The sequence below is a fragment of the Ptychodera flava genome, chromosome 5, assembly GCF_041260155.1.
Source record: "Ptychodera flava strain L36383 chromosome 5, AS_Pfla_20210202, whole genome shotgun sequence".
NCBI classification, from domain to species: domain Eukaryota; kingdom Metazoa; phylum Hemichordata; class Enteropneusta; family Ptychoderidae; genus Ptychodera; species Ptychodera flava.
The window spans coordinates 3,540,942-3,550,531 of NC_091932.1; positions in this window are offsets into that span (position 1 = coordinate 3,540,942).

Sequence of the window (9,590 nt, forward strand, 5' to 3'; positions counted from 1 at the left end):
AATAATGTTTATATTTCTCTCGTCTCTTTGCTACACCCGTTTTCCTTGTATTACATCAATACAACACCTGGTATAGGAGTTAAGGCTAACAGTACCGGAACTGTTGGAATTGCTGCTATTACAGCAGAGCTTACAAGAATTCCCTTAGTAATATTGAGAGCCATATCAATTCGACCCATTAATTTATAACTTCGTCGATATGCAGCACTTGTTCTTTCTATGTAATCAGCCAATTGTTCAACGCTTTCAACAACTGAGATGTGCATTTTTACTGTATATGTAAGGGGGGATAAAAAATAATTGTAGTAATATAGAAATACAATATGGCAGAAGGAGGAGAAGATATACCACTCCAGGATTTCGATGAATCATATTTTAATGATGACGATGTTACTGCTGAAACATCTTTTACCGATGATACTTTTGCAAACCCAGATCCTTCAGTGGATAGCCCACAGTCGGATATTTTAATTAAACAGAGAAGAGAACTTACAAAAAATATGGCTGAAGGACTCTTAAACAAATATAGGATTACTAATCCGTATGCACGAACCGAATTGATTTTAAATGCTGAGATTAAAGGTGGTGATCTGTATTATAAAAAAATCAGAGTTACAACAGATAAAGGAAGTAGATTTTTAGAGAAATCCACATTAAAAAAGAAGGCAGGAGGTTCTGAATTCGTAAATAAAGTATACAATTGGAGTGGAGTCGAATATCACTCTAGCGCAGAGCCCGAAAATGTGAGTCATACATCGCATTCTAAAGATGTGATAGATGATAAAATACCGGCTGAGAATATGACGCCAGAAGACATGGGTGTATACAAAGATGAACTGACAGAGTTACGGCAAGATGCTTCTGGTAATGCAGATAAAATACAAGCTTTTGAAATAAAATCGAACAATGGAACAATCTAAACCCGAATATAGAGCTTTTGTTGATGAATTAAAGATGGCAAATATGCGTCTTGATGAGCTTTACAGTGAAAGAGATAAAATTATGTCAGAGCAGACAGAACTTACACCTGAACTCAGAACAAGACTAGCTAAAATTAATAATCGATTGAAGTACAACATGATATGATCAGTGGGGCACGTGAAAGACTGGCGTCGACTAGGTCTCTTCGTGATGTAATTTCCGATCCAGAATTATCACTGAGACTGAAGCTGACAGAGTTATTTAAACGAAATGGTATAACAATCGCTGCAATACTGACTGCCCTTGGAATGACAATATCAACAATTGCCCTGGCTGTAACTAGAGGAGGAGGAGGAGGAGCGGGAGCAGGGGGAGGAGGAGCAAACGCAGGAGGTTCAGGTCCGCCCAAAGTATATACAAAAGCGAAGAAATTGTAAAGCAATTTGGCGAATGGTTAAAAACATTGGCCGCAAAAAGTGCTGCTGCAATACCAGGTTTAATCGGCTCCCTCGTCAGTTTTCTATTAAAAACAGCAGGATCGGTTGTCGGATTTGTCGGAGAACAGCTATGGATATTTTTAACTGGTTTAACATTAGTCATTATAAATAAAATTATGTATTAATATATGACACCCCTACGGCATCAACATGTTTGGTGAAAAGAATATTGCAAAGTTTCTTTCTAAAAATAAAGACCTGTTTGGTTTCTCTGTCGAATTGGAATGGTGCAAACTCCGGCGGGTAAATCGACATATCCTTCGAGCAAATCCAGGTGTCCGACTCAAAGATGATAATCTTTATCATAACATATTAGCTTTCGTGAAGGAATGTCAAAAGACTAACTTCTTTAAGCGACTAGAATTCATAGCTGTATTCCAGGATACTGAGGATGACCAAGAGGCTCATCATCTCCAAGAATATTGGGTTCTTCGATTGATTCGCGACACAGGCAATCGATTTATCTTTCAGGCAGACGGAAATATTTATGTAAAGATGTGATTTTTCTTCTAAGTTATTATATACACGAAGTGAAACTTCTTTATAACATGTAATTTCTTTTTTTCTTCTACTATATACATTACACGAAAAATGGGGTACGATAGAACATTATCACCGACTTTCACCAACCGAATACCGAATGGAACGAAGTCAGAAAGAACTCATCACGTGATTGCTCATAATCCAAGTGAGGCAGATCCAGGCCAGACACTTATCATACGATGTCCAAGTTAGAAAGCGGAGTACTCTTAGTTCCAGATACTTTCGACCTGGTTTTGATCTCGAAGTAATGGGAGATGAATATAACCGAGTAGTACAAAATGTTGCAAAAAATTTGGTGGAGCGTATGAAACTCACATTTGAGGGTCAGACACTTTTCGATTTGAATAAATATAACCTTATTGAATGTTATCGCGATCTCTTCAAACATAAAAAGGAGAGAACGAACATGACACTGTACGGAATTCAGAACGAAAATCTAAGAAAATTAAGAAGCGGTTCGACCGATGGAGATCAAAACGTCGTGGCGATAAGTTACTTTTCGACACATATAAAACAAAATATGCTATTCGTCTCACTCACCCCCTAATAACAGGTCATGGAGTTGCATATCCAAAAGCGTTAGGGAGTCATATTGAATGGGAAATTACGTTGGCACCCGCCCCCCAATTACTTGTCAGTAATCAGTTTGTTACAACCATTATAAATTAAAAAACATTCAAATGGAATACGAGACAATTTCTGACCTCAATCTCGCGAGGTCAACTGCTGGTTATTACAACGGTGGAAAAAGTTACCTTTACGAGCATATACATTATTTTAGAACAATCCCATTCAAAGAATCGGACACGGTTATCAATGAAAATATAAATGTACCACGACGTAGCATTAGAGGTATCGCTATACTCTTCACTAAAAATCAGAATCAGACAGAACTGAACAGTGAACTTTTCTTTAACCCATCCATTGAATCTGTGTCTGTATCAATCGAAGGCATTGCAAATAAAGTGTACGCTCAGAAGATGATACCAAGACAATTTGGCGAGAGGTGCGACGGTATTTTGCTGAAGATAAAGATTGGTGTGAAATTGATATAGATGAGGCCGATTATTTGAAGAATAAATTCTGTCTGTTTATCGATCTGCGTAGTTTTAAAGATATTGAGTTTCATGGAAATGGTTTAAAAGTAATGAACACAAAGGACGGAATTCAACTTGAGATCCTGAAGAAAGATGCCTCGTGGGGTGGCGATGACGCTCACAATGATAATATATTTGCCCACATTTATGTTATCAGTGATGCCCTGGTCTCTATTGAAAATAGTAGATTAATGTCTTTACAATATTAACCATGACCCGTCGTCCGTCCTATCGGCCATGTTTCTGCCAGCCATTCGCCCGTGTCTGGATTATATAACTGCACACGTTTGATATCATTTGGCGCCATCATGATTTTACTACGCTTTTCACTACGGATTTCTCCAGCCTTTTTCCGTACAAACTGTACAAACTGTGCCGGCTCCGGCTTCTTCCCAGTTTCAAATAGATCTTTATAATCTTCAAAGTTAAATGTTTTCTAACACAAACATCTTTCACCCCTTTATTTTTTTCGTCTCCGAAGTTGGAGTTCGAAAAGCATACACTTTCGAGCGTATGCCGACAAAATCAAGAATAGGTTCACCATTCAACTCATCTTTAAATTTACCTATCACTTTTTTATTAATCTTCGGAAAGTTGGGGCGGGGCCGCTCATCCCACTAGTATCATATATAGACTTCTCACCATTCTTTTCAACATCTTCTCGGACTATATCATTGAAAGTTACGTCCGGATCCGGGATCGGCACACTGTAAACAAAACTGTCAGTATCCATGTAGGCTAATCGTATTCCAGGGAACTGGGCCCGAAAGTAATTGTAATGCGTCTCATACATAAGCAGCTTAGAAAGTTCCAGTACTGCGGCGCCGATGAAAACTGGTTTTACATATTTATGCTCATCCGTTTTCAGTTCCAGTAGGGCACTGTCGCAGGAATCACCATCCTCTTCGGAAGTTATGAAAGTTATATGTTTCATCTTTGGATTATACTTCTGAATCTTTTTACGTCCACTATCCGTGCCGTTCCAGTCCGAAACAAATTTAAAGTCTCTGTACTTTCGAACATCTTCTATTGTCTTACCGAACATTGCATTATTCATCAGCTTATAGAAATTCTTTTCAAAATCTGTCCTCCCCTTTGTCCTCATTTTAGTGTTAAAGTCAATATATTTCGCGAGACATGGAGCTTCATCGAAAGCAAGCACCCGATAAATCTTTTTCAATCTCATTCCCATCCGAAGATAGAATTCCAGCAACTTGTAGTGTAAGACGTATCTCTCTCTATCCATCACACTTGTAATCAGTCGACCGCCCTGCCTCGGAAATTCATAGTGATGCGGCGCTAATGGCAAATCGCTGTGTTCTTCATGTAATTCGGGGGATATTCTAAGTCTACTTCTAGAAAACTTGGTGGAAAGGTGGAACCAGGTCCCCACCCTCCGGAACCAGCTCCGCCGGCGGCCCATTCCTCCCACTCTTCCATCGTCATCCAATGAAGTCCGCCCGTAGGCATTGCCTGACTCATTGCCCAGCCGTAGAGATTGTTTGCATCGAGATATTTTATTTCGGTCACCGGCTTCTCTGGATCGTAATTCGCGCCAGCGTAAGCAGGATGATTTGTCTGTAAATAATGAATATTACACTGGCTGATACCACCTCTAATTCCCCGTTGTACGAAAGTCATCTGCTCAGCATCTTGAATGAGTTTAAATTTATTACCCGTGTAAAGTAACATAGCATCCCATGTCAAGCCAGGCGCTGACATATAGTGGGCTGGATCTAACTTGTACGCTTCTAAACATGTGTCACGGAAATTTTCAAATATATTTGCAAGAAGTAGAACGTCAGTCTCACAATAGAATTCCATATAATCACGAATCGTCTTACATCCAACTTCGTCCCATACTCTTAATGCATGTTCGTAATCAGACTCCGAAATCCCCTCTTCCGTCAATTCGCTATAAAATTCCTCCCTCTCCGGGAGCTCACCTCTCCCAGTCTGTCAACCGAGTCTAAATATTCGTAGGGGAAGAAACCTTTCGCCCTTTGAATGTCCGGGTACGAAAGTGGCGCCGCCGTCCACCCATCCTCCGGCACAGTTTTTGCCAACTTCGCCAATGACCCCATCATCAGCTGAGCACTGTCCATAAACTTTATAGAAAAGAAACGTCTCTTTATCTCCCTCTTCCCTCCGGCAACAACAATTGAGGCGTGAAAAATAAATGTTTTCGAGAGACCCATAATTCCTCCATTGCTCGTCTTAGCTATGATTTTAGGCTCTGGTCCGGAACCCCATCATCTCCTTCGGTAACGATTTCATGTAATCTTTCAAAATAAAAGAACCATCGTATCCCTTGAGGTTGTGAAAGTAGATAGGAATGGTTCTCGACGGCCGGCATCCTTCGCAATAGAAGGTCGCCTCCTCCTTCACTACTCGGTATCCTGCCGGCTCTCCACATGCAATACAGACTGGATCACATCCGTCGCGCCGGTAATTAGAAGGATCCCTCATCGTATTATTTTCCAATAATACGATTTCGAATAATACTCGGCCCGTTCTTTCATATCCTTTAGAAAGTCTGTAACACAGGAGAGACCTGTGAATGTTCTTTTACCATAAACAGTGGGTCGGCCCGGGCCTCGTTCCGAAGGTCCCCCCACCCCGTTCCACCATAACATACGAAAGACAAATTGGAATGTGTCGGCCGGTCCCCTTCTCAATAATTGCCTCAGTATCTGCATAGACGACGTAGGGAGAAGGAACCTTCTTCCGATGTCCTTCAAATTGACACACTTCCTTAGGAAAATCTGGCTGGGCAGTGTCTGTTCCACAGTATACCTGATGTTTTTCTAATTCTTCTGTTGACTTAAAACCTCTTTTACAAACCATACAAATACACTTCCGTCTGCGCTCATTCTTTCGATTAGTACGAGAATTACGAAGGCGATTTTCCGCAGTAATTGGTACGAAGTGAGAACGGCCGCCGTCTTCGCCAACTATCAGTAAGATATTTGCTATTTGATTCCTATCGGCTTCACCTTCGGAATGGGCACTATATAACACAGTTATGTCGGACGGGGGAGCGGGATCATTTTCGTAGATCTGAAATACTTGAAGTTTGATGCCTGGATTTGCTGCTCGAAGCGCTTGAATACAGTCAGATCGGCGGGCGTAGGAAAGGGAATACCTTCCCAACAGTAGTCAGCCATAAATGGGGCGTACGTATTCCATTTTCTCCTTACCTGACCACATTTCTTTTCACGAAACTCGGGGTCGGCCAACTTTAAACTTGCTACGATGGCGTATTGAAAACAGTTCTCGCTGCCGAAGGTAGCACCAGATCGCTAACACAATGCTTATTTTTTAACCATCCGGGAAGTTGAATCCCAGCCCCCGGGCCAGCCCCGAGTAAAACTTCTACTAGAATTACTTCAAAATTAAGTATCTCCTCGAGAACGAGACCAGAACCCTCAACATTTTCAATTGTATCAAGCATACGATCGTAGCGATCTATTAATTGTTGCCCCACATCCGATCCCGATCCTCTTACATCTTTTGTGTATGTATCATTTAATTTAACATACAATGTACGCGGTTGTGTATTACCAGTTTTCGGATCCGATAATTTGACTTCCATTTCGGTATAAACAGAGTACATCTTTCGTTCCGAATGGACCATACCTTCAATATCCACCAGTCTCCCCGATATCCTTGACTCGCTTGACTTCAGGAAATTCTTTTCGTAAAACTGCTCCCTTGAATGCTGTATGTAATCGGCGGGCCATAATAATCTTTATGATATATACTATCCTAAAATTTTTTAAAATGAAAAATAATTATTCTATGATAGGTCATCAAATCCACTATAATATTTTTGGCAGCATTTATTTGTTTATATATCTCGCCTAATCTTTCTAAGTCGACTAGTTCTTCCGCATCTTGAATTTCTGGTTTATTAGGCGCAGCACAAAATATTAATCTCTCAACAGTGAAAGAAAGAGCACGCTTACTTAAGCGCGGTTTAAATGCTAAGAATTCTATCTTACTACCTTTTCGGATATTACGAGGTACAATAGCAGGATTTTCTCGGACTGGTAGTACGGGCTCACTGTTTTAAAACCGCAGTCAATTTCTTGAACCATATCAATACATGTAGCGAAATCGTGAGCCCCTCTCCCTCTCCCTCTTTTAAACTGAAATTTAAAATACGCCACTGGCTGGCTCGCTCCCCGCTTCTGATACACTTTAGATGGATTGTAAAATCGGTAGTATTCTTGGAGTGAGCGGCCAGGCTTGCAGCATAACTTTTAGCAGTGCTTGCATCGAAACTTTCACCTAGGGTACGGAATATTATTAAATCAGTAAACTTTTGAAGACTCGGTTGCCAACGGACACACACCCATCACATGTAGCTGGATCTTTAGAACATATTTAGGTCCGATGTTGAAAACTACTTCTAGCTCACTGTCTACGTATATGAAAGGATCTACATATTCACCAAATACTAATTTGCCTCCATCATCAATTTTGATGTTTTCTCCGGTTTCAAGTATTTTTATTGCATCTGAAATAGAAAGGATTGTCATTGTCTTATCGTATATATCTTAATAAAAAAAAAATTTAAAAAAAATTTCTATGATATAGTATCCCAAAAATGTCATACATATTCATAAATGGACCAACTGGAAGTGGTAAGAGTTACGATGCAGTAAATTTGGATCCGTATCACGTACCAGAATTTGACACTAGTTTTTCCAGCAACATTGCCGACTTTATAATGGGCGTGTCACCCACGTTTCGATTGCCGATTTCAGAACCAGTTTATAGAACATACGCTTAGTTTACAATGTCAGGCTGGGAGGAGGAGGGAGGTTTTCCTCCCTTCAGAACAATACATTTTTGTGACTCTTCCATAATTCAACATCTGACTTTTTCTCGAATCCGGGGCGTTTCCGTGGCACGGAAGAAAAAAAGATTGTTTCTAGAGCATTTGACCATTTACCCAGTTTCATTATCATATTCAAAGATATGCCTTGGGATTATTGCAGGCGGAATGTGTTGACTCGAGCCAGGTCGTACGAAATAGGCGCCTTAGAAGAACTAGAAGAGATTCACAATAAGTTCAAACAGACTTTCTTAGAAATTTGCCACGACTACAGACTTCCATGTTTGGTAATTCGGAACGCTCTTACCCCCTCGTTCTCAAGAATATACTTAATCCAACAATTGATACCGAGACAGTCGGGCCAGTAGAATATCCACGAGCTTTTGACTTTGGAATTGCATGGAGCGGCGGCAGCCAGGGATTTTTATAGACGGTTTCAAGGAGGAGGAACTTGAAAAAGCGTACTTCCCACCTGGTCAAGAACAACTAGAACAACCTCGAGTCTCACTAAAGAACCTACACAAACTTCTTAACGCTTGTGAATCTGTGTGTGCTTATAATGCTTCGTTTGACCTACGAGCACTTGACATTATGAAAAGGGGGGACTTTGAAGTTACTTGTCTATGGCTCATGTCAGTTGTGTACATTATACTTCAACCAGAACTTATAGATAAAGCTGAAAAAGGGGGACTCGAAAGAACGGACTGTGGTAACATGAGAAGTCGTTTTGAAGATCTTGCAAACTTAATATGTTCAGGAACCGAGTTACCACCTCATCCACATACGGCCGAAAAAGATGCAATAAGTGAACATTACTTACGACAGTACATGATAAATACTTGGCCAGGTGGGGTGGAAGTGGGGTGGTAAACTGACACTTTCGGCTTTCAAGAAATTAAGACTTTTTCCATGGTACTTATTGAATAACTTCGTAAATACTTACGTTAGTACTTACGTAGTACTTGACAAGTACCATGGACAGGAACTTACGAAGTACTTACGTAGTACCAGCACAGGAACTTACGAAGTTCTAATAACATTTTCCTCCGGCTCCCAACTATTGAAACTTTCTGGATAACTTTCCATTTTATCAGATAATATTTCTTTCCTCTAATTTTTTTCGTCTTCAAAATTCGTTCTACTCTGTACAGCTCGTTCCGAAAGGGCGCTCTGAAGTTCATCAGAATAGAAAGTGCCGAGTATTTCCTCTCCATTCAGATCTTTTATTTTGTAAACTGGTGGTGTTCCCAAGCCAGCTGCGTACACAACTTTTGAAACCACGAAAATCTCCTCTGTCCAATTTGGTAAATATCCTTTCTTAAAAGTGGTCTTGTATTTTGTAATTCGGACCGTTCTCCCGGCTTGAATTCAGGGTTGGCTCCCCCGGCTGCCAACTCAGGACCGAATAGTGTATAAAATGCCTGCCAATCGTTCTCCTCTGTTACGTCCCTGGGTTTCATTTTGATACTTCCGTGAACGGTGTTATTGTAATTCTCAAGAAGGTGGGGTAGAATAGAAAGCCATTCATGTGTCTGTCTGTATGTAAGTATTTCCACATCATCGTCTTGAGGGTCCGATTAAAACGTTCAACGACGCTAGCTTTTTTGTCACTGTAGGTGTGAAACCAATGAATGCCTGACTCCTGGAGCCACCCCTGCATTTTTCGGTTAGTAAATTCCCGCCCCTCAT